The sequence below is a fragment of the Saccopteryx leptura genome, chromosome 9 (genome assembly GCF_036850995.1).
Source record: "Saccopteryx leptura isolate mSacLep1 chromosome 9, mSacLep1_pri_phased_curated, whole genome shotgun sequence".
Taxonomy (NCBI): domain Eukaryota; kingdom Metazoa; phylum Chordata; class Mammalia; order Chiroptera; family Emballonuridae; genus Saccopteryx; species Saccopteryx leptura.
Window position 1 is genome coordinate 92,394,651 of NC_089511.1, and position 25,369 is coordinate 92,420,019.

At 41.4% G+C, this 25,369-nt stretch overlaps 1 protein-coding gene across 7 annotated transcripts in view; it reads left to right on the forward strand.

Moving 5' to 3' along the window:
* The first annotated feature begins 247 nt into the window (after nucleotides 1-247).
* The window catches only part of MARCHF8 (membrane associated ring-CH-type finger 8), a 130,756-nt gene continuing 105,634 nt past the window's right edge, over nucleotides 248-25,369 (forward strand). For 6 of the 7 annotated variants that reach the window (XM_066349640.1, XM_066349638.1, XM_066349636.1 and 3 more), the window contains exon 1: nucleotides 248-699. The gene's annotated coding sequence lies outside the window, so the exon portion shown is untranslated. Of the gene's footprint in view, nucleotides 700-834; nucleotides 871-25,369 lie in introns of all 7 variants that reach the window. The other variant, XM_066349637.1, reaches the window with a different exon arrangement.

Genomic DNA, 25,369 nt, shown 5'->3' on the forward strand with positions numbered 1-25,369 from the left:
TTCATTCGCTAGGTTTAAAGAAAGGAGTTTTTTTCCATTTTTTACTCGAAGTTCAACATCATTTTGGTGGAACAAGTTCCCTTCTTCCAGAACACGAATGACAAGTGCGGGGGTTGGTAAAGCGCTTCGCCCGGGTAGCGGGAGGATTCTGCCGTCCCCGCCCACTGGACGGGCCGTCGTCGCCCGGCAACAGCGCCGCCCGATCGAACACGTGAGGCGGACGTCACGTGACGCCCGTCGGCGTCTTTCGGCGGAGGGGCGCAAACAGGCTGGTGGCGCGGGCGCTTCGGCTTCCTGCGCCTGCGGCTCTCGCATGCTCCAGGCTGTCCAGTGGGCGCAGCGCGCACGGGACGTAACCTGCGGCGGCCGGACACCACGCCGCGGGCGGCCGCTGTCGCCGGCGGAGTCGCTGGCGGAGCCCCGGCCGGGGGTGTGGCTGCCCGCCGGGCGGTCTGCGACGAGTGGGCCCGGCGGCCGCGGCCGTCAGCGGTCCCGGTGCTCGAGGCTACCCGGTGTCCGCGGCGCGCCGAGGGCCCGTGGTGGTCCAGCTGGAAGGGCCCGGGAACATCGGGCCAGGCAGCCTAGCCGTTGGCCGGAAGCGCCGCCACCTGTGAAGTGAGAGTGGACGGGGACCCCCCGGGACTGCGCGTATCCTCGCAGACCGGCTCCGGGGCGCGCTGCCGCGGAGAGCGGGCCCAGGTAGAGGGCTTATGTTAGCTGCTGCGTTGTCTGTCTTGAAATCTTTTCTCTGATGACATTTGGATTCCTTTTCACCTGAGTGCAGTTTTTGAGAGGAAGTCATAATGATTTATGGTACTGTTCTTTCTTTTCCAGGGATTTATTTTATTATTATTATTGTTTTAATACAAGGTAATCTATTTTCTTAAAACCTTATATGGAAGCCTAGTTTGTAAAAGAGATAAAAATAAGCCTTTTTCTGCCTCACATCACAGATTGAGAAGCGCTGGTATAGAGTTGAAGAAATGTTTTGTGTTTTTGTTCATTTGTTGGGATTCGGAAGATGAATCCTTGGTGTCTGTGAGGTTTTACGTTGCCTCTGGTTCTGCTCGATCGTCTGTCGTGCCCTTAGTCGTATTTCTCATATATACTGGGAAAAGGCTCCCCGATTTCCGATAAAGACTTTTCTCTTTCCATGTTTTCTTGCACTCCGGTCCAAGGGGAAGTAAATTATAATTGTGAGACCTCCTTGCTGGTTTAGTTGCATGGGCGGAAAATGGAAGACATTTTTTTTTTTTTACAAGACTTAATGAGTGGACCAACTGAATGGATTAATTAGGACATTTCTACTGAAAAATGTGAAAAGTGAGTATGTGAACTGACATCGCCAGTGTCATGGAATAATACGAATACCAAATATTGAAACCCTGGAACAAGAAAACTTTGGATTTTGAGAGGACCAGTGTTGTAGTAATATAAGATTATAGTAATTAAATATATAGCAATATAAAATTTCCATATTTATATTTAATATGGCTTTAGGAGAAACAGGATGAACATGTAAACAGACTATGAGGTGGTGTTGTGTAGGCAAAAAAATTATCAGGAGTATTTTAAGTTAAGAAAAATGCAGTTTCCTAATGTGTTGTTTTTGAAGACTCGAGTTGATAAGAAATTTACTGAAACTTGAAGTTGGATACTGACAAAGGAAAGCCATACCTTTCTTTTAGTTGTGAGGTGAGCCAGAATTGGAGGTCCAGCAGACCGTGAGTGGGACCCAAGGTGACCTAGTGAAATATTTTTTCTCTTTTCAGAGCAGATTTACTTCTTTGATCTCTGGTTTAGATTTAGGCAAGTCACTTTCCTTCCTTGGTCCTCAGTTTTTCTTACAAAGTGAGGAAATGGGATTGATGGCTGCTCCATTCTTTGGCTTCAATTAGGGTTGCTGGGTAAAATACAGGACACCGAGTATTGTATTAAGGATATTGTATATAAGTTTGAATTTAAGATAGGGAATAAATCTCGGTCTAAATATCACAAAGGGCATGCATGTTTTACTGAGAAGATTTATAATTTATCTGAAATTCAGATTAAACTGGTTCTATCTTTTTATTTGCTAAATCTGATGACATCCTCTAGCTCCAACACTGTTTGCATCATTAGCTTCAGGAAGAAATTATGGATGTATAGACAAGCAAAATGATTCGACCAGTCAAGACCCCTATTTGTTGACAGTAGTAGTGTCTACTTCTTGAAGAATAGCATCTTTATTTCACTTGTACTACCCTTCCCAGCAGTTCCTTTTCTGCCATAATCACATAATATTTAGATTAATACATTTGGTGACAAACAATTTAAATATCTGGAAGAAAAAAAAAGAGGTTGCCAAAATGTCTAGAAGTAACAAACTTGAGTCTTGAAGTGGCATGTGCTGTTTTTTGTTGTTGTTTTTTTCCCTATAAAAGATACGTTTATAACCCTAGGTGTTCTACAGTTCTGTGATTGACTTCAAGGCATTTTCTAAAGCAGTGGACTGTTCTTACGGTAAATAATATTTGAGGAAGTTCTTGTGCCTTTTGATTTGTTCCTCTATGAATATAGTATATACACTATAAACATTTTATATTTTAATGTTATATTTTGTCTTTGTTATATTTTGAAGACTCTTAGTATTGGAATTATTTTTCAAGGAATGTAAATTTTTATTCCTAATTGTTTGGCTTTTTTTAAAGCCAGAACAGACCCAATTTCTTAATTCACGCTGAAATAACTGACTTATCTAATTCATTCATTCATACATTCATTCATTCATTCATTCAGTAGTCAACAAAAAACCAAGTACCTTCTGTGAGCCAGTCTGATGTGATCAGTATTGTAGCTCTTCAGGTGTGCGTCCAGGGATAATGTGATGATGGCCTTGAAGTGATAGAAATGCTATGGAAATTGAGAGGAGGATGAGTGCCCATCAGGTTGATGGAATGGCCAAACTTTCTGGAGAGGGTAGTCATGATGGTAAAAGTGGGGTCAGGAAGATAGGTTTACAGAAAGGTGGGTAGAAGCAGGAAAGGGCAGAGAATCCGTTATTCAGTTCTACAAAGTATGTACTTGGTTGGATTAAAAATAATTGATAATATTGCTTACTTGTAGTTTTTGATTCACTGTGATGCTCCTCATCTGTTTTAAGAATATTGGAATGGAAGTTTTTCAGTGTGTCTATATTAGAAAGACCTTCAAGTGTCAGTATAGCCCTTTGAAAAAATGTTTATGGAATATGTCAGACATACAAAAATGTTTAATTTGCATATATCAAGCTCAAAAATAGAATATTAGTCATACTGTTGAAACCTGTGCCACTTTCTGATTAGACTCCTTTGCCTTTCCCTCAGAAGTAGCCACCATGCTGAATTTCATGTCTATCATTTCTTTGCTTTTCTTGATAATCTTTATGTGTATACATCTCCCAAAACATTGTTTACTTTGCATGTTTTTCCACTTTATAGAAAGGGCGTCATGCTATGTGGATTTTTTTCTGTAACTTCTTTCATTTATAACTAGCTTACTATGTTTCATTCATTTGTTTTTCCTCTCTGATTTCATCCATGTTGGTTGTTTCCAAGTTTAAGTATTTCCTGAGTTAAACACCTAGGATTGGAGTTGCTGCTTTTAGGGTGTGCACCTCTGAGATTTTACTAAATATTGCCACATTGCTTTCTCATGTATACTACTCACAAAAATTAGGGGATATTTCAAAATGAATGTGAAGCAATAAAAAAAAGAAACAATTGATTTTTTTTAATTAAACAAGAACATCAGAAAAGCAAACACAAGTCAAAGAAAGTTCAATTATGCAAATGAGATGCAAAACCAACTTTTATTTCATTGTAGAAAATGTACTGTACAGAAGGTACTGGAGTATCTGCATGTTCCCTGATCCCCTAGTTTTTTGAGCAGCAGATGAGAGTTCCTGTTGATATAGTGTCTGTGTGCTCCCCTGTGTTCAGTATGGGCAAATCCAGAGTTTTATAAAGAACTTTTACAATTCAGTTTTAACAGAAAAAATAACTCTATTAGAAAACAGACAAAGGATTTGAATGACATTTCTTTAAATAAGCACCTAAAAGATGCTTGTCTCATTTAGCCACCAAGGAAATGCAAATCAAAACCACAATGAAATACCATCTCTCACCCATTAAGATGGCTATAATTAAAAAGACATATATTAGGTGTTGGGAAGATGGTATAGAGATTGGAATCTTCATATCCTGTTGGTGGAAATTTAAAGTGGTTCAGTTACTTTGCAAAACAGTCCCTCAGGTCGTCAAACAGCTAAACATGGGGATACCAATAACATAGTAATTCCACTCCTTGGTACATTCCCAAAGAAAAATGAATTAACCACTATAAAACTTGTACATAAATGTTCACCTTTTTTTTATAAATAAATTTTTATTAATTTTAATGGGGTGACATCAATAAATCAGGGTGCATACATTCAAAGAACACATGTCCAGGTTATCCTGTCCTTCAACTATGTTGCATACCTATCACCCAAAGTCAGATTGTCCTCTGTCACCTTCCATCTAGTTTCTTTGTGCCCCTCCCCCTCCCCCTCTCCCTCCTTCATAAAGGTTCACATTTAAGGTCACTGTTGTCTGTTGATTTTCTGCCTGGAATATCTATCTATTGATGGTGGGGAGTGACAATCTCCTATTATGAGTGTACTGCTTTTGATCTCTCAGTGTCTACCAATATTTTCTTCATATATTTAGGTGATCCTATTTTGGGTTCATATATGTTTACAAGGGTTATATCCTATTGTTGAATCAATCCTTTTAGTATTATGGTAGTGACTTTCTTTGTATTTTGTTATGGCCTTTGTTTTGATGTCTGTTTTGCTTGATAAAATTATTACTATCCCAGGTTTTTTTGTTTCCATTTACATGGGGTATTTTTTCCAGCCCTTCATGTTCAGCTTGTGTGTATCTTTTATTTTGAGGTAGATGTCTTGTAAACAGCATATATATGGGTCATGTTTTATCTGTTCAGCTTCCTAAGTCTTTTGGAGCATTTAATCCGTTTACATTTAAAGTTATTATTGATGTATGTTTGTTTTTACTGCCATTTTATTCTTTATAACTATGTTCCCCCTTTTCTCTTCTTTTCTTAATTATTTTTATTATTATTATTTATTTATTTATTTTTTACAGAGACAGGGAGTGAGTCAGAGAGAGGGATAGACAGACAGGAACGGAGAGAGATGAGAAGCATCAATCATTAGTTTTCCATTGCGCGTTGCAACACCTTAGTTGTTCATTGATTGCTTTCTCATATGTGCCTTGACCGCGGGCTACAGCAGACCGAGTAACCCCTTGCTGGAGCCAGTGACATTGGGTTCAAGCTGGTGGGCTTTTTGCTCAAACCAGATGAGCCTGCGCTCAAACTGGCGACCTCGGGGTCTCGAACCTGGGTCCTCTGCATCCCAGTCCGATGCTCTATCCACTGCGCCACTGCCTGGTCAGACTCTTAATTTCTTCTTAAAGCAGCCCTTTAATGTTTCTTACAATACCAGTTTGGTGATGATGAACTCCTTTAGCTTTTTATAGTCTGGAGAGCTCTTTACTTTGCCTTCAATTTTAAATGATAGCTTTGCCAGACAGAGTAGTCTTGGTTGTAGGTCCTTGCTTGTTATCACTTTGAATGTTTCGTGCCAATCCCTTCTGACCTGAAATGTTTCTGTTAAGAAATCAGCTGATAGCCCTATAACAGCTCTTTTGTAGGTAACTGTCTCTGAGCCTCTTTTTAGATTCTCTGTCTTTAACTTTTGCCATTTTAATTAAGATGTGCCTTGGTGTAGGCCTCTTTATGTTCATCTTTATTGGGGCTGTGTGCTTCCTGAACTTGTATGACTTTTTCCTTTACTAGGTTAGGGAAGCTTCTTCATACAGGTTCTCGATCTCTTGCTCACTCTATTTTCCTGGTACCCCTATGATGTGGATATTTTTACTCTTGATCTTGTCCCAGAGGTCCTTTAGACTTTCTTCCATTCTTTTTTTTTTCTTTTTTCAGGGACAGAGAGAGTCAGAGAGAGGGATAGACAGGGACAGACAGACAGGAACGGAGAGAGATGAGAAACATCAAACAGTTTTTTTTCGTTGCGAGACCTTAGTTGTTCATTGATTGCTTTCTCATATGTGCCTTGACTGCGGGCCTTCAGCAGACTGAGTAACCCCTTGCTCGAGCCAGTGACCTTGGGTCTAAGCTGGTGAGCTTTTGCTCAAACCAGATGAGCCCGTGGCGACCTTGGGGTCTCGAACCCGGGTCCTCTGCATCCCAGCCCGACTCTCTATCCACTGCGCCACCGCCTGGTCAGGCTAGACTTTCTTCCATTCTTAGAATTCTTTTTTCTTTTTGTTTCTCTCTTTGGCTGCTTACTGTGACCTTGTCCTCTAAATCGTTGAATTGGACCCCTGCTTTATCTAACCTTCTTTTGATTTCTTTCTAGAGTACTTTTCATTTCAGATTTTGTGTTCTTCATTTCTCTTTTTTTTATTGTTTTTGTGTCCTTTTTAATGCTTACTATCTTTTTGTTTTTTAATTTCTCAATAAGATCCTTGAGCATCTTTATAACTATTGTTTTAAATTCTGCATCTGATATCTGGGTTTCTCTTATTTTATTGAATTATTTTTGTGGAGATTTTTTTTTTTTGTTTTGATGTCAGGCATATGTTTTTATCCCCCCATTTTATCTCTGTGTTAGATAAATCCACTCTGATTCCCAAACTTGTTATGATGGTTTATGTTGTAGGTGTCTTGATGGGCTCAATGACACATTCTTATAGAGCAACTGAGCTTGGTGCTCCAGGAATGTTTCTTGTGGGTTTATGTGCACCCATTAAGTCTTGAATGATGTTGGCCCTTTTTTAGATGGAGTTAACCCTTCACTCTGGCTGACTGTAAGGATAAACCTTGATCACCATGTATGAGTCTCTGCAGGGACTGCTTCTCTATGGCACAGTTGTTCCCAGCAGGGTCTGGTGCCTGCCACAATCCACCTTTTGGATGTGCTGCTTATGTGGCTAGTTGGGTTGAGCTCTGGTGTGGGTGTGAAGCCCACATTGGTTGTGTTGGTTCAGGGTCCACTTGGGTGGGGTTTAGGTACAGGTCAATGTCAAATATGTGTAACTGGCGGTGGGCTACCTGTCTGGAGCTACTGTGCTATTCACTGTTTGTGGCTGCATCTACTGGACCAGAGTGTGGGTGGGAGTGGCCAATCTGTGAACAAGGCTGGGCTTCCTTTAGCCTAGATCTGTGGGGCAGATCTATAAAAGATCAGAGATTCACATCCTTCTGCTAGCTACTTTGCCTCCCCCTGAAGTTGCCTGGTCGTCCTCCAGAGCCTTCTGAAGAAAAATTGTAGAGTATCCCCGAGTTGGTTGAGATCCACAGACCCTTATAACAAGGTCACGAGTTTGGTAAGGTAGGACATCTGGGTTCAGAGAATGGGGCTAGTTAGTCCCCTACTTGGGGATCATGTGGTCAGGCACTCATTGAAGGGAAGGTGGCTCCTACTCCAGGGCCAAGTCCCTCAGTTCTGCCAGAGTCTCCAACTCTAGCTCCCCCAGGAAGAGCATACTATAGGGTGCAGCCAGCTGTCCCCTCTGCTTGACAAGCACGCTCAGCAGGGTAGATCCCCCAGAGCTCAAGAGGACAGATCAAGAGCGTCTTCTGTTGGAGTTTGTGATGGCCAAGGTTACAGGAGGGGGCAACGCCCTTGGTTCTGGTCCCAGACAAGCTTCTGAGGGTGACACACTTCTATTCCTCCAGCCGAGCTGAGTTCAGCAAGGTGGGGCCTCTGAGACTTGGGAGGACTCATACAAACAGTCTCCCACTGAGGATGGTGCTGGAAGGCCTGTTGGGGTGGGCAGGCACTTCTTCCCTTTCCTGGACAGGAGCGAGAGGGCAGACTTGCGCTGAAGCTCCCAGCTCCTAGCAGCTCCCTCATTTCCCTGTGGGACTCAGTTCAGCAGGGCAGGACCCCAGCTGCCAGAAAGGGGGTTCAGTTAGGGAACAGCATGGTATGAGCTTGCAGGGGAGATAGGAGTGGCCACCAGTATGTGGCCACACAACTTGCCTGTCTAATTCCCAGACAGATGGCTCCACAGGAGATGTACTCCTGAAGTCCCAGCTCTACTGGGCACTCTGCTCCTGTGGGGCCAAGCTCAGCAGGAAAGGGCCACAGGTATTAGAAGGGCAGGCCAAGTGACTCAACAGGTGGGGGTTGGGCATGCTGGCTTTGAGCTCGAGGTGGTGAATTGTCCCCTTGCCCAAGCTACACAGTTCAGTCACTATCTGAATCTTTAAGAGTTTCTCCAGAAAAGGAGCCCCCAAAGGTCCCTGCTGGTTACAACCAGCAGAACCCTCTGCAGAACCTGACTGAGCCCAGCAGAGTGGTGTCGTCAGTAGTAGCAGGACTGGGCAGTGCACTACCCTGGCTGGTGCTGTAACAACAGGAGAGCTTGACCCTGGGAAGCTGATGTCTGTCTTTCTAGCAGACTGTTTTCTCCTAGGCATTCTGAATCCCCACTGATATTCACCAGCAGATGCTATGTGGGCTGCTCTTCCCATCTCTGTTGCTCTGGTTTGGGGATCCCTGTGGGGTTGAGACTTCACTCACCTCAGGGTGGAGGGAGTTTTGTAGCTGAGCTTTCAGTCTGGCGTCTCAGCCACCGCACATCATTATGGGGCCAGCCCTTTTCATGTCTCAGCCCTTTTTGCAAGTCTCGGTGTGGCTTCTTCTGTGAATCTTTGGTTATAACATTTCAGTTCAGCTAGTCTTCAGGTGGTTATTCAGGTTGACTGCTCTGTCATTTATTTGTAAGTCCAGTTTGGGGCCGGGAGTATGTGAGTGTAGCTTCCACCTATTCTGTAGACATCTTGGAATCCATATTTTATTCTTTTATTTTAAATTGCATATATCGTATATTAGGCTGACACTAGTAACATTCATACAGGTTTCAGGTTCCCAACTCCACATCTCCTTATACCTCACCCCCCCATGTCAAGTCTTCATCCACCTCTATTTATTATCCCCCAAACTCTCCTCTACTTCCCCACCTCCTAGCAATCACTACACTGTTTCTTTGTCCATAAGGATTTTTTGTCCTTTTTTTCCCCTCTATTCCTCCACCTCCCTCTCTCAGCACCCCCTGCTCCTGACAGCTGTCACCCTACTCTCTCTGTCTGTCTCTGTTTTGTTTGTTAGTTCATTTTGTTTTATTACATTTGTATGAATTAGGCAGATGAAATGTTTAATTTGCTTGGTGCTTATTTTGTTCATAGCTCACAGTCAGTCTTATGTGGAAGAGCCTTTGGGAAATGATTGACAGCATGAATTCCTTTGTTACCCCCAGAAAGATTAGATTGCTTTTAGGTGAATTTCTTCAGGGTAGTTGTTGTGGAAGATCATGCTTTAATACTATAACCCAGGGATCAGGAACCTATGGCTCATGAGCCACATGTGGCTCTTTTGATGGCTGCATCTGGCTCGCAGACAAATCTTTAATAAAAAAAATAATAACGTTAAAAATATAAAACATTCTCATGTATTACAATCCATTTCCTACTGTTCATGTTCATGGTTGCGGGTGGCTGGAGCCAATCACAGCTGTCCTACGGGACAACAAATTTTTATTGGATAATGCTTAATGTACACGGGTCCTTGTATGGCTCTCACAGAATTACATTTTAAAATATGTAGCATTCATGGCTCTCTCAGCCAAAAAGGTTCCCGACCCCTGCTATAACCTGATTTTTAAGTTAAAGTGACCTTTTCTTTTATGCCAAGAGCCTACATACTATAAACCTTTAAATTTTTCTTGATAAATTTAAATATATTCTCAGGAAGGCCAAGATTCTATATCAAAGCACTAAAATTTTGAGGAATAATTTGAAGTCTTTAAGTTTGTTAAATCTGTTGTGATAATGTTAGGATTGTTCTAGTACTTACCCAGGTGGCATAGGGATTTAAGGGTAGGTGTTTGGAGCAGGTTCAATACTATGTGACTGGGTTTTCTCATCCATACAGTGGAGGTGATCACAATTACACTGTTTTATCAGGTTTTTTTAACTGTAAAACTGAAAACATTTTTCTATTTTATCAGAAAAACTTAAAAATCATGTCAATTCTATTACTACAATAGCGTCTTATACTACTTGGTGTTGTTCTGGGTTATTAGACTGAAGAGGAAATATGTCTCACTCCTGACTTTATAAACAGCTGCTTCACACTGGCAAGCAGGTTTGTTTCACCTCTCTCTGCCTGACTTGACTCATTTGTATGGTGGGGTTGGTTTGGATTGGTTCATCTCTAAGATTCCTTGTAGTTCTTCCATTGTTCGTTTGTTTGTTTGTTTGGTCTCCCACTGAATCATAACTAAGCTAAATATAACATAGTTCATGATGAGAACTCGTTTTACAGCCTGGAAAAGAAAAAGGTTTGGGGTGGGGAGAATGAAATAATCTTACAGAAATATTAAGGGCCGATCCATTGAGAATACTCAGTTTCATTTCCCCTGATTTTAATACAGGGTGAAATGGATGGATGGGAGGCACTCTTATCTAAGCATAATAGACACATCTCTAACTCTTACTACTGTCCAACATAGAAATGGACCACCTTAAGTGCTGTATGCTTCCTAACACTGAGAGGACAAAGGTCAAGGTCATACTGGCAAATGATACATTCGAGGCAGGTCCAAGTTATTTAAGCCTCAGCCAAAGATGGTGCTGGATAACTTCTCTAACCTTCTGGCTTCCCATGCGTAGAAATTATGGCATAGTGAAGTTGTTAAAATAATCAAGAAAAAAGCATACTGCTCTGTGACAAAGTGGTCACTAACTTTAACTGAATTGTAATGATTCATATACTAAATTCTTAACTGCAATTTTTTTGGTTGAAGTGCAAACTAAATACTATTTGTTCTGACTTTTGAAAATGTTGCTTTGCTTAAGTCTTGTTTAGTTTTTGATTATTGATCTGGAAAAAGCCAACAGTATTATTTTCTTTGTTTAGAGTGATCTTTGAGTGCCTGCCACTTTTCTTTTAAGCAAAGCTGGAAACTGTGAGTTTGGGTTCTTAGGTCCAATTGAAATATGCAGCTAAATTTATCATTAACTATGTGAGTGCATTGCCAACTTCTCTGGAGATGTTTACCAGTTTGGGCAATTTTGATAATACTATCTTTGTACAGTTACTGCTGTGAAGCAGTCTTTGAAGAAATATATGATATGTAGGGGAACCAGCCCTTGGAAAAAGTTATTCTTGTTACTTTCATTAAATTACAATACTCTTTTTTCCAATTCCTGATACAGAATTTTGGTCACCAAAGGAACAGTTCTCTTACCCTTCCTTTCTTAGCATCTAGTGAGGGAGGGTTGTCGTGTGTACATTTCCCAAACTGCCTCTGGTCTCCTTTACCCACTGGGGTTTCCTGTTCCTCCTGTTTAATACATAGCTCATTTTAAATAATTTTGCTAGCTGATAAATCAGTTTATGACAGGCTTCTCAACCTTAGCACTGTTGACATCTGGTTTTGGGTAATTCCTTGTTGTGGGCTTTGCTGGGCAGTGCAGTGTATTATTTTTAGCAGCATTCCTGCCCTCTTTTGACTGGTACCAGTAGCACCCCCATAGTTAGACCAACCAAAGATAGCTCCAAGACACTGCCCAGAGTCCCAGGGCAGCAAAATCACTAAGTGGAGAACCAGACTATGGATGGCTCTCAGACACAGTTGTGGTCATCCTGCTTCTGTCTGGTTTCTCCGTGTTGCCAGCTTTGCTCACAGCTTCCTCCCCTTGATTGTTCTCTGCTCAGCTAATTAAGTGGAAAGTTGCCAAATAGAAGGTGGACTCGGGACTAGGGCAGAGCTGGTGTTAGGTGTGCCTTTGAGTAGTGGCTAGGCCCTGCAACACATGGATAGGTGTGCTTTCTGGTGGCAGCTAATGATTAGACTTAAAAAACAAATATTCTTTGACACAAAAGTGATCTGACAGTGACATTGTTGGTCCTAGCACACAACAGGTATGTGGCATCTTCATGTGTCTACAGCCAGTCTGGGAGTCTGGGGTTTGGAAAGTAGGCTCCAGGGATATCTCCTTAATATTTTTATTGAAAGAATAAGGAAAAGAAAAGCTCCTCTTTGAAGAACTTTCATGTTCAATTTAGGTTTCATTTTTGAGGTGACTTTAGTAGAGTTAATGATATTTCTTACATATGTGAAATGAGGCAGGAAAATTGTAAATATAGTATAAAGTGGCAGATATTTAGAATCTAATCAGGGATGATGCCATGATTTAAGAAATTCTCAGAGTGTTCAGGAGGGAGGCAGGTAACTGCACATGATGTACCATATAAGGGTTGGTAGCTCTGTCTTGGGTGGGGAACAGTGAATGAGGGAGGGGCAAGGAGCAGTCTCATAGATAAACTCAAGACTTGGAGCAAGTGTTCACAGTGTTTATATTCATTTTATACCATCAGTGTTTGCATTAGTACTTTTATTCTGGGCTTTATAAGATTTTTTAACCTAGTCAAGGTTCTCCTGAATGCCTGTTAATTTATTTATTCATTTTAGAAAGGGGGTGGGGAGAGAGAGAGAGAGAGAAGGGGAGAGGAACAGAAAGTATCAACTCCAATATGTGCCTTGACCAGGCAAGTCAGGAGCTTTGAACCGGTGACCTCAGTGTTCCAGGTCAGCTCTTTATCTACTGTGCCACCACAGGTCAGGCTAATGCCTGTTTATTTTGTAAACTTTATTCTTTTAACATTTATTGCATAACACTTCCCATTTTATTGCATAACTTAATGATTGCATATTGCATTTTATGATTCTATTCTAATTTACTTAAATGTTTTCCTATTTTATATATTGCTTATTTTAAAGAATTTTGCTACTGTAAATATCTTTTTAAAAATATTTATTCATTATGGGGGGGGGAGAGAGAGAGAGAGAGAGAGAGAGAGAGAAGAAAGGGGGGAGGAGCAGGAAACATCAACTCCTATATGTATCTTGACCAGGCAAGCCCAGGGTTTCGAACTGGCGACCTCAGTGTTCCAGGTCGATGCTCCATCCTCTGCGCCACCACAGGTCAGGACTATTTAATTTTTTTTAATTTTTTACATTTTATTTATTCATTTTTTTAGAGAGAGGAGACACACAGAGAGAAAGAGACGGAGAAAGGAAAGAGATAGAAAGAACAGAGGGAGGAGCAGGAAGCATCAACTCCCATATGTGCCTTGAGCAGGCAAGCCTAGGGTTTCGAACCAGCGACCTCAGCGTTCCAGGTCGACGCTTTTACCCACTGCGCACCACAGGTCAGTCAGGACTTTTTTTTTTTTAAGTGAGAGAGGGGAGATAGACAGACTCCCACATGTGCCCCAACTGGGATCCACCCAGCAACCCCTGTCTGGGACATGTGCTTGAATCAGCCAAGCTATTTAGTGCCTGATACTGGCACTCTGACCAACGTGCTATCCTCAGCACCTGGGCCCGGTGCTTGAACCAGTTGAGCCACTAGTCACTCCTCTGTGCCCTGACCAGGAATCGAACCTGAGACATCCATACAGTGGACAGGCTGATGCTCTGTCCACTGAGCCACCAGCCAGGGCCTGTAAATATCCTTTGATGCATATCTTTGGGCATTTTAGTCCACAGTTCAGCTTATTTCTGTAGGAGAGTGTTATGAACTAGAATCACTGGGTCAGATGATGTGGATATTTTTAAATTAAATTTATTGGGCTGACTTTGGTTAAGAAAGTTATATAGCTTTCAAGTGTACAATTCTGTGATACCTTATCTGCTTTTCACTGTGTTCACCATCTGAAGTCAAAATCCCTGTCGCAATATATTTGACCACCTCTACCCTTTATTTGTAAGGCTCTTGATTCATGTTAATAAACTGCTTTACTCAAAGGTTCTAATTAACACTTCTGCTAGCAGAGTGTTAAGTGACCTGTTTAGGGCATCCTGGCCAAAGCTGGGTGCTATTAAAAAAGAAATAACTGATTTAACCAGTGCAAATCATTTTTGTCTTTCTTTGCCTGCTTAAATTATTGGTGAAGTTGATTTTTTTATTGTTTTTCTTTTCCTTTAAAAGTTCATTAGTTCCTTTTGTAAATTGGCTGTGCATGTCTTTCTTTCATTGATCTTTTGGGGTGTTACTGCTTTTTTCCTGATTCCTTTATACAACTTATATTATCTTTATTATTTTTTAATTAGTTTGATTAATTACCATTTTATATTAGTTCAAGTGTATAGCATGGTGGTTAGACAATTATACACTTAACAAAGTATTCCCCCTGACATTTCTAGTGCCCACCAGGCAGTATATGTAGTCATTGCAGTATTATTGAATGTGTTTCCTGTGCTGTACTTTATATCCCTGTGACTGTTTTCTAACTACTCATTTGTACATCTTAATCCATTCACCTTTTAACTCATTCCCTAAGGCCCCTTCTCTCTGGCAACCATCATTAAAATGTCTATGCTACCCAAAGCAATCTATACATTCAACACATTTCCTATCAAAATACCGATGGCTTATTTCACAGAACTAGAACAAATAATCCAAAAATTTATATAGACCTACAAAATATCTCAAATAGCCATAGCAATCTTGAGTTAGAAAAACAAAGTTGAAGGTATCACACTACAAGATATCAAATTATGCTGTAAGACTACAGTAATCAAAACATCATGGTACTGGCATAAAAATAGAAGTTTCTCTGGCACATGGGAAGATAGTTCTCACCTAAAATCTACACAACTCATTTTCTCCCTTTGTGTCTCTAGCACCCCCTGGCCTTGACTGGAATTCTTCAAGAAAGACTGCAACAAGGGCCCTGGCTGGCCACTGTTGGCAGGACCCACAGCCCTGAGTGACTTTGTAGGGCAGGGACTTAGGAAGCTGTGAGAGTGGTGCTAGTGTAGCTCTCTAGAGCAGTGGTCCCCAACCTTTTTTGGGCCACGGACTGGTTTAATGTCATAAAATATTTTCACGAACCGGTCTTTAGGGTGGGATGAATAAATGCACAAAATAAAATTATGTGATCGGCATAAAAACTGGTATTTTTAAATATAATTGTCGAACTTACGAGACAAGTGTCAAGAGTGAGTCTTAGACGGATGTAACAGGGAATCTGGTCATTTTTTAAAAATAAAACATCGTTCAGGGGCGATGCTCTGCCCACCAGGGGGCGATGCTCTGCCCCTCCGGGGCGTCGCTCTGCCGTGACCAGAGCCACTCTAGTGCCTGGGGCAAGGCCAAGGAGCCATCCCCAGCGCCCGGGCCATCTTTGCTCCAATGGAGCCTTGGCTGCGGGAGGGGAAGAGAGAGACAGAGAGGAAGGAGGGGGGGGGGGTGGAGAAGCAAATGGGCGCTTCTCCTATGTGCCCTGGCCGGGAATCGAACCCGGGTCCCCCGCACACCAGGCCGACGCTCTACAGCTGAGCCAACCGGCCAGGGCCTGAAAACAAATTTTTGTGTGTAGGAATTAGTAATACTGTGTTCTGTAATATAAAGTCAAATGAAAAATCACAGCATGTTTGTGGATGATAGACATTTAACTGTTGTCTGTATACCACTGTGTGAATGTTACTCTTTATAAGAGCCCTGATATTACAAAGTATAAAGCTTAGGGGACACAAAAAGCCCTGTTACATGAGAAAGTCCCAGTTTTCACGGCTTGCTGATGCGGAATGCAGAGTCTGTGGCTGGGCTGGTGCTTGCTGCCATCTGTGTGGTCCTTCACCAGCTGAGGGACCCTAGCGGACCAGCTCATTTCTCTGTATCTCAGTTTCCCCATTGGTAAAATACAGCGAGTAATCAGATCTGCCTCCTCGCGAAGACTGCCTGACTCAGTAGTACCACAGTGTGGGACCACCCTGGAGCAGGGTGCCCTCTGCTAGTGTGGCCTCTGGCTCCGTTTCTCCAGCAGTGATGGCAAGCCAGGTCTCAGACCAGGCTCCCTTACTCTGAGTCTTGTCCTTGTACATTGTGCTGCCTCTGATGACCTGTTAAGTATGTATATGATACATGTACTAACCAATAATCTCCAGATGATTAGAACAGGACATAGTTAATCATTCTTTCCCCAAAATGTATTCTTCCTAAATAACTGAAATTGCCAGAAAATAACAATTGTCAAAGCATGAATGAGGCTTTATTTAAAAATACTGTACTAAATTTTACGGATTTCACTACATAGTTTTTTCCCAGTAAGCCTCAAAAGGTTGTACTTTATGTAGATTTTATTTCTTTAGCATGTCAGATTTATTTGTGGTACTGTATACTAGTTAAAAAAAAAAAAAAATCAACCAGTATAGGAACAGTGCAAGTTCCTGTGTGGTTTACCCCATTTTCTTCCTGGGTGCTCTCCTGCTGCACTGCTGATAGCTGGCTGTTAACATACACATAGAGATGTGTGTTGCTGCCTGCACACCTTCCCACACACACTGCCTCCTGGTGCTGGAGGCCTACCTGGGAGATCCCATCCCAGTGCCTGGGGCACAGCCATTGTCATTGTGTGCCCCTGTAGGACAGCTGTCCTGGTTGGGCCACTAAGATGGTCATTATCACCAGTGCTGCTATGGCTGTGACTGTTACGGTGACAGCAGCTGCTGCTTTTGCTGCCATGTCCTCACTTTTTATTGTTCTGCAGAACCTTTTTGAAAAGTGTTTTTAACTCTGTGTGCAGCTCCCTTTGTTCTATGCAGTGTGGTGTGAGTGATAGATACCATGTTGTCTACCAAGCTACACTTTGTTCCCATGGTTTGTGACTGTCTTTGAGTTAAACCTAGGCACTTGCTTTAGAATAGGTCTCCTGCCTAAGAATTTGCTCTTTTCTGTAAACAGGCCTTAGGCAGACCTTGCCAATTCCCTCAGTCCTGTGCGCAAAAAAAAAAAAAAAAAAAAAATCTGTTTTTTCTGGAGTGGTGCCAGTGCAGGCTCAGCTAGGAGTTTAGCTTTGGGAGAATGAATAATGTATGAAACCGATTTTCAAAGATAGTGATTGACTCAGGGTTCAACTTTCTAAGGTAGAAATACCAAAGTTAATTAAAACCATAGTAATAGGCAGAAAGTATCAATGATCCCTTTCCTTATTTGTTAAAACACTATGGTCAGTTATTGATACTAAATTCATAGTTAAGTCATTATTATTTTGTAGGTATAAATAGACATAGTTACTTAGGAGTATGTTGAATAAGGCTTGGTGCAGTGCTTTCCTGAGTACCTGACCTAAAGCATCTTATCAGCCAGTGAGTGGCCTTCCATCATTAATATGGGACTCTGGGAAGAGTTATAAGCTCTGTTGAAGACAGACATGAGAGGACTACAAATACTGATCGACTTATGACCTATGCAACTTACGACCATTTGACTTTACGACCACAATCGCTAGCCACGACTGCTCCGCGTCCAGCAGCGCAAGCATTGCCCAGCTGGGCGTACGACAGTGCGGACCAGCTTCCAGCAGCACTACCATCTCCGTGTACACCATTTCAACTGTTATCCCAGACTCGGTACAGCAATTTGTGTTTGTGTCTTGGATATTTTTCATCAAACCCCTCCCAAGATGTCTACCAAGAGGAAATTGTCTTTGCAAATATTAAACCAGTTGTACTGGTAATGCAATGTCTTACTTAAACCTGACGAATGTAAAAATAAGAAACAAAATGGTGTAGAGATGATACGAATAGCATAAAATGAACAAAGAAAATTATGATATATAACAATAATGAAAGAAAATTATGATAAAATATGACTTAAAGATTTTTATAACATCATTTCACAGTACTGTACATATAGCCTACTCAACTTTTGACCTAATCATGTTACGACTAGTCTGTTGGAACCAATCGCGGTTGTAAGTCAAGCACTAACTGTATTGCTGCTGTAGTCATTGCTGCCTCATCTGACTGCTATTTAGCTGTGGGCCTGCCTCTGTTGGTCCCTCACTGCTGCTCAGCCTGACCCAGAAACCACATCCCAGCTCCGTGTGTCCTTTTTTCTGCAAAAGGATTTTGGATCTTGTCTTCATAGTCATACTTTTGACCTCTCACAGATCCTTTAAGGCAGTGGTTCTCAAAATGTGTGCCAGGGTGCACTGGTGCACCCTAGAAGATTTCCAGGCATGCCCTATGGTATTCCAGAGAAATATGTGCCTGTTGGGGACCAAAAAACCAACAGGGGTTTTTGGAGTTTAGGTTTTTGGGGGACAGAGGTGTGGGGAATTGGCTGTAAGCTGACAGTCTGCCCAACCCCCCCCACCTCACTTGCCTGATTAGGGTGCAAAAGGCTGTTAAGCTGTGGTGCTGGATTGTTTACACTACCCCCCCATGTTCCCTGGAAAGACTGGAGGCAAATTTCTTCTATCCTTTGTTTGGTGTAAAATTAAGATGATACATATGGTGGGGATTTTTTGCAGTTGGTAAAATTTTTGGGTTGCCTTGGAAACATGATCCAAGATCTCATTGATTTGCTAATGGCCCACTTTGCCCTATAAATAAAGCAAGATGCGGTTTTTGGGTGCGCTTTGTTCTTGCCACCAGCAATTACAGGGCGCTCCCAACCCCATATTTTCTTAATTCTGCACCGTTCCCATTCGGGACCTGGAATTACTAACTGCACTGGTTTGTGGCATGTGCTCTGATATAAAAATAAATATAGTTATTCTATTATACTATTTCATTACAGAGATACCACTCTTTTTGTTTACACATAATTATTATATTTATTATTAACACATCATTATACAGTGGTACCTTGAGATACGAACTTAATTTGTTCTGTAACCGAGCTCGTAAGTCAGTCAACTCATATATCAGATTGCCGATACTGGACCCATTTGCCAATTAGCGGCAGCTTCCTGAATCACGACTCTTATCTCGGAATTTCGCTCGGATCTCGAAACAAAAATACGGACCAAGTCGCAGCTCGTATCTTAAAAAAATTGTATGTTGGTCTGTTCGTATCTCAAGGTGGTACCACTGTATTATTTTTAGATAAATACACCCAAATAAAATGGATAGATTTCTCAAAAAGAAGCATGATATTGAAGAATTCGATTCTGTAAGGAGCAAAAGTTAAATCTAGATAAAATAGGACTTGAAGGCTGACAGGCAGAATTTAATTTATAGCATTTTCCATCACTTAACACTAACAATACGATTGGATTAGAAACCCATTCATGGAAGCTTCAAGTGATTTTGGTTTAACATTAACAAGAAGAAGAACTGGCAGCTACATCCACTGATCGTGGATTGATGATTAAACATAAGAAATTGTCTCTTGAAGCCTTTTGGATTTCTATAAAAGAAGAATATGTGGCAATATCTAAAAAAGCTTTGAACATTTTACTACAATTTTCAACATCCTATTTATGTGAATAAGGATTTTCTACCCTCAACATAAGAGTAAAAAGAGAGGAATTCTTCAATCAATTGATGAGGATATGAGAGTTTGCCTTTCAAATATATGCCCAAACGTTGAAGAAATCGCTAGGACACATCAGGCTCATGTTTCTCATAAACACAAGAATGAAAAAACTTAACACATTCGCTCTGGGACCTGCTGAATTTACTAAATCTTACTAAGAATGTATCTATATATATAAAAAGATAACTTTTTTGTCATTTTTTTTATTTCTTAACCCCTCTTTTTTATGAATTCTAAAAAGCATAACTCAAAAAATGTAACAAAAATGTTCTTTAATGTCAGAATAAATTTAATTTTGTCGTATTTATTTTGTTTAATTACCAAAAAAGCACGCTTGAACTTCATATATTTTTTCTTTAATATCTGACTTAATTATTATAACATATTTATTTCTCAGAAAATTGTATCTAGTGCGCCTACAATTATTTGTAGGATTTTAAATGTGCCCCGACTTCAAAAAGTTTGAGAACCACTACTTAAGGGCTAGTTTGTTTTTTCTTTTTAAATCATTAATTGTACTAGTTTACTCTCAGAAGAATAATACTTAAAAGCTATTGTGGTAGCTGGAGATATGTACAGGATAGAATAGGCGATGGGTAGGAAGTATGAAGTAAAGATTCTGTTTAATGGCTTAGAATTCTAGTTTTGCAAGCTGAAAACTTCTAGAGATGTTTTCACAATATGAATATACAATATATAACACAACTAAAATGAACACCTAAAAATGGTTAATTTGATAAGTTTTGTTACATGTTTTTTACCATTAATAAAAAAAAAGAATAAGCCTCATTTGTGGAATATAGATTTAAAAGGTTAAGCGTGGGGTTTTGGGTTTTTTGTCTTTTTCTTTTTGTACTTGGTACTATTTACTCATTCTTGACCACAAATTGAATCAACAGCTTAAAGTTGTTGGAGGATTTACCAAGGCAGGGGAGATGCATAACAAACAGAATTTATTGATTTAAATTTACCGAGCATCTCCTATGTAGCAGGCTCCATGCTTTTAGTTTATAATATAAAGCGATAAGGAGCAGGCATTTCTGAGGGTGGGCAGGAGAGGGAGTGACTATGGGTATTGCCACTTACGCTGACAGAATTGTAAAATGGGAAAGATTGTGTAAACCATGAACATTTTATTATTAACTTAAGCCCTATAAATGTAGAGCCAATTGTCAGATTTTTAAAACTTAAGTATGGAAAATTTAAAGTATCTGTGAAAGTAGAGGAATAGAGCAGTGACCTGCTGCTTGTCCGTGCCCCACCTGCATCCACTCTCAGCTACTCACACCCTTGTTTCCTTGCATCTCCTCTCCCACTGTGGTTTTGAAGCAAATTCTAGTTATTGTATCATTTTATCTAAATATTTCAGTTCTTCCACTGAAAGGTACAGGCTGTTTTTTTAGAATTAATTGTAATACCACTATAACCTCAGAGTCATTTCACACATTTTTTTGCAGTTGATATATATGAATCAAGATCTAAATAAGGTTTATCTACACATTCCATTCCATTTATATGTATACTTTAAAATCTTTTAACCTATATAGGTTCCCCTTATTTATTTTCTTTGTTCTTAAACTATATTTGCTGAAGAAATCCTGTTATTTTTCTTGTGGAGTTGTCTGTAGTTTTGCTGATTGCATCCCATTGGTGTCATTTAATTTGTTTATCCCCCCCACAACTCCCTCCATGTTTCCTATAAACTGAGTTAGTATTAGAGATTTGATTTTATTTAGATTTGTTTTTTTGTAAGAATATTTTATAGAGATGGTTCTAACAACACATAATGTCTGTGTGTGTAAAGAGAAAGTGAGAAGGAGACATGGAGAGAGAGAGAGAGAGAGAAAGTTGGATTTTATGGGATTGATGCATGTGATTGTGGAGGCTAGCAAGTCCAAAGCCTGCAGGGCACACTGGCAGGCTGGGAACCCAGATTCTAGAGTTTGAACCTGAAAGCAGTCTGCTGGCGGAATTCCCTCTTCTTCAAGAGGAGATCAGTCTTTTATTTTCTTTTAAAGACTTTATTTATTCTTTTCTAAAAGGGTAGAGAGATAGAAACGGGAGGGGGGGAACAGGAAGCATCAACTCCCATATATGGCTTGACCTGGCCAGTCCAGGACCTTGTACCAGCAACCTCAGCATTCCAGGTCGACAGTTTATCCACTGCGCCACCACAGGTCAGGTGATCAGTCTTTTTATTAAGATGGTCAGATGATTAGATGAGGTCTACATATATCATGAAGTGTAGTTTGCTTTACTCAAAGTCTACTGATTTAAATGTTAATTCAGTCCTGAAACATACCTTCACAGAAACATCTAGAATGATGTTTGACCAAATAACTGGGTACTGTTGCCTAGTCAAGTTGATACATAAAATTAGTCACTTCATATATTAAAGAACTATTTTATGTATGATTAAATGTCAAATGGTAAAGAATATTGGTTAAGTGCTGTGGGTGGTAAGAAAGGGGAGGGGAACTTGCTTCGCTCTTTTACAGGCATACCTTGGAGATGCTGTGGTTCAGTTCTTTTTTGCTAATGGAGGGTCTTGCCTTCTATTTGTAAAAACTCAACATTGTGAAGCATAATGAAGTGAAGTGCAGTAAAATGAGGTATGCCCGATATGTTCACAGGGAGATGAGCTTTGAGATGTGCTCATCTCAGGGACTATTTGAAGGCCAAGGAGTGTGAGGGCTGGTTGGCAGAGTATGGAGAGCATCCCAAGAGGGTGGGTCAGCATGTGCAAGGGTCGAGTTTACTGTGGCATGAACAGGGGTCTTTGAGAAGGCTTTTCCTGTCTGGATGGATGCAGCTCGGTGAGGGAGGTGAGTGAGCAGGTGAGGCAGGCCTTGCCCTGGTGTCTCCACCTGCCACAGTGAGGAGGGAGACACCACCTGCAAAGACAGCTGGCAGGGCTCTCTGCACAGCAGCACTCCATGCTGCTGCCTTGTCCAGTGTGATGTGGGGAGTGTTCTTTTTTCAGGAAGCACTTCACATGAACTACAACTGCCTTAGCTTTTTTGTTTTAAAATGTGGGCTGTATTCTTTTCCTCTATCAACTTAAAAGCTCTTTCTTTTTTTGTATTTTTCTGAAGTTGGAAATGGGGAGGCAGTCAGACAGACTCCCGCATGCGCCCGACCGGGATCCAACTGGCATGCCCACTAGCGGGCGATGCTCTGCCCATCTGGGGCATCGCTCTGCCGCAATCAGAGCCATTCTAGCGCCTGAGGCAGAGGCCACAGAGCCATCCTCAGCGCCCGGGCAAACTTTGCTCCAATGGAGCCTTGGCTGTGGGAGGGGAAGAGAAAGATGGAGAGGGGGAGGGGGGGAGAAGCAGATGGGTGCTTCTCCTGTGTGCCCTGGCCAGGAATCGAACCTGGAACTCTTGCATGCCAGGCCGATGCTCTACCACTGAGCCAACTGGCCAGGGCCCAAAATCTCTTTCAAAAGGGCCACGTGCTTGTGAAGAAACAAAAGATCTTCAAATGGTGTGAATTGTTGGCAGAAGTAATTCTAGACTCTAAGCCTGAGGTATTTCTAGATTCAGTATTTTGAAGTAGAAATAGAGCCTAGAACTACCCCTCCCCATGCTATAATTTAGAGAACATAATATTTTAGATATGTATAAAAATACATTGTAAGAGTCCAAGATGGCAACAGAGTAGGCGGACGTTCCAACTGCCACCTCCCAGAACCAAATTGGATTACAACTTAATTTAAGAACAGACATCTTGAAAAACCAACTAAGAACAGTCTATAACCAAGAATAACAGAAGAAGCCACACTGAGGCTGGTAGGAAGGGCGAAGACGTGCAAAGGGCTGCCCCTGCTCCCAGGAGCAGTGGCAGCGGAGGACTGGAGGGAATCTCACTGCGGGGAAGGTTCCCCTGAGAGGTGTGGGTGCTCAGCCCCAGGCCAGGATCCCCAGCCTAGAGCCCCAGAGCCTAGAAGAGGTGCCCACACAGCATTTGGAGGTGAAAAAAGATGGATTTCTGTGTGTGAGAAAGGTGGAGCTCTCAGAGATGCAGGCTTCATCTTAACCCTTTGAGTAGTGAGCTTTTTTCATGCTCACTGACCTCCAGGAGTGAGTTATTTTTCAAAAAGTGAAATTAATTCCATTTCCCGTTTGGTGTTTGTTTTTTGTGTTTTTTTTGTGTGTGGCAGAGACAGAGTCAGAGAGAGGGACAGATAGGACAGACAGACAGGAAGGGAGAGAGATGAGAAACATCAATTCTTCGTTGCGGCTCCTTAGTTGTTCATTGATTGATTTCTCATATGTGCCTTGTCCGGGGGGCTACAGCAGACCAAGTGACCCCTTGCTTGAGCTAGTGACCCTGGGCTCAAGCTGGTGAGCCTTACTCAAACCAGATGAGTCTGCGCTCAACCTGGCGACCTCGGGTCTCGAATCTGGGTCCTCCACTTCTCAGTCTGACACTCTATCCACTGCGCCACCACCTGGTCAGGCCAGTTCCAGTTTTATTAACTTAAAATCATGTTTGATAACCAATTTATGGAAACAAGAAGAACATACATTTGCTTTTCTTTAATGTTGCCTTACACATTTTTAAAATTGCATTGTTATCTCATGCAATTCTCACGTACCTCCCATCTGTAAATAAAGAAGTATTGTTATTAGCAGAATTTCAAATATGTACTTGCATATGATAATATTCTTAGGACAATTTATAGGTATTTTTATTTATTCCTTACATTCAAAATATTTTCAAACTGGTATTCCTCAAAACATGGTTCCAGATAAAGTGGTTTATTACATTCAATGCACATCACCCTTGTGTTCCTCTATTTACACTCCTTTCTTGTAGTATGCTGACATATGAAGCATTTTTATTGTGGCTTATCCTTTGAGGCTGTTGTAGGGACTGGCTTTGGGAAGTGATGCCCTGAAAGATGAAGGTTGTCTCCTAATGATGGTCGGCCTCCTCTGGGTGATTTCCTCTCTTTCACAAACTCCTCCAAAAGCTGATCAGTGAGCCTCAGTCTGACGTCAGATAGCTGTGGTCTTCTTCCAGTCTTCCTCTGATACATAATGTAAGATTTCAAAACAGCAATGTCAATTTCATGAAAAAAAGTTTTATATGCCATTTCATGGTTTTTCTTACATTTCCTGTGAAATTTATTTGCATGTCAGCCTTGTCCATCAAACCCATATTCTCATTATACCTAACCACACACTTAGTGGCTTGGTAATGCTTTGCCCAGTAGTGCAATCACTTTTCCAGTTTCAGTCATCAAGTCCTCATGATTTGTAGTTAGCATGTTGACTTCTCTTTTGTCACGCTATCTTTGAGCTAACACAAACAGGGAAAAGAGCAGTAGCTGCAGACAGGTAGCCCACAGCAGGTTACAAACAACAGCTGTCACCAACGCAAGAAGATCTAGAACCAACACAACAGGTAGTGGATTGCAGACAGCACCAACCCTAGACTCAGCTAGCTACACAAGCAGCACACTCCAAGGAAGAGTCTAGCAGACACCCAACAGGATAAACATTGTACAGTGTGTAATACACATGATCAAGGTTGACACTTAAAGCCATCTAGCCTGAAGGAATAACTGTACCCATGAAAGGACCAACTGTATTCAATACTCACAGACACTAGAGGGAAAATAGTACCCTCAAGAAGCATTCCTAGCCTGATCAGGCAGTGGCACAGTAGGCAGAACGTCGGACTGAGACATGGAAGACCCGGGTTCGAAACCTGAGGTCTTCAGCTTGAATGCCAGCTAATCTGGTTTGAGCAAGGCTTACTAGCTTGAGCTGAAGGTCGCTGGCTTGAGGAAGGGGTCACTCGGTCTGCTGTAGCCCTTTGGTCAAGTCACATATGAGAAAGTAATCAATGAACTACTGAGGTGCCACAAAGAATAGATACTTCTGATCTCTCCCTTCCTGTCTGTCCC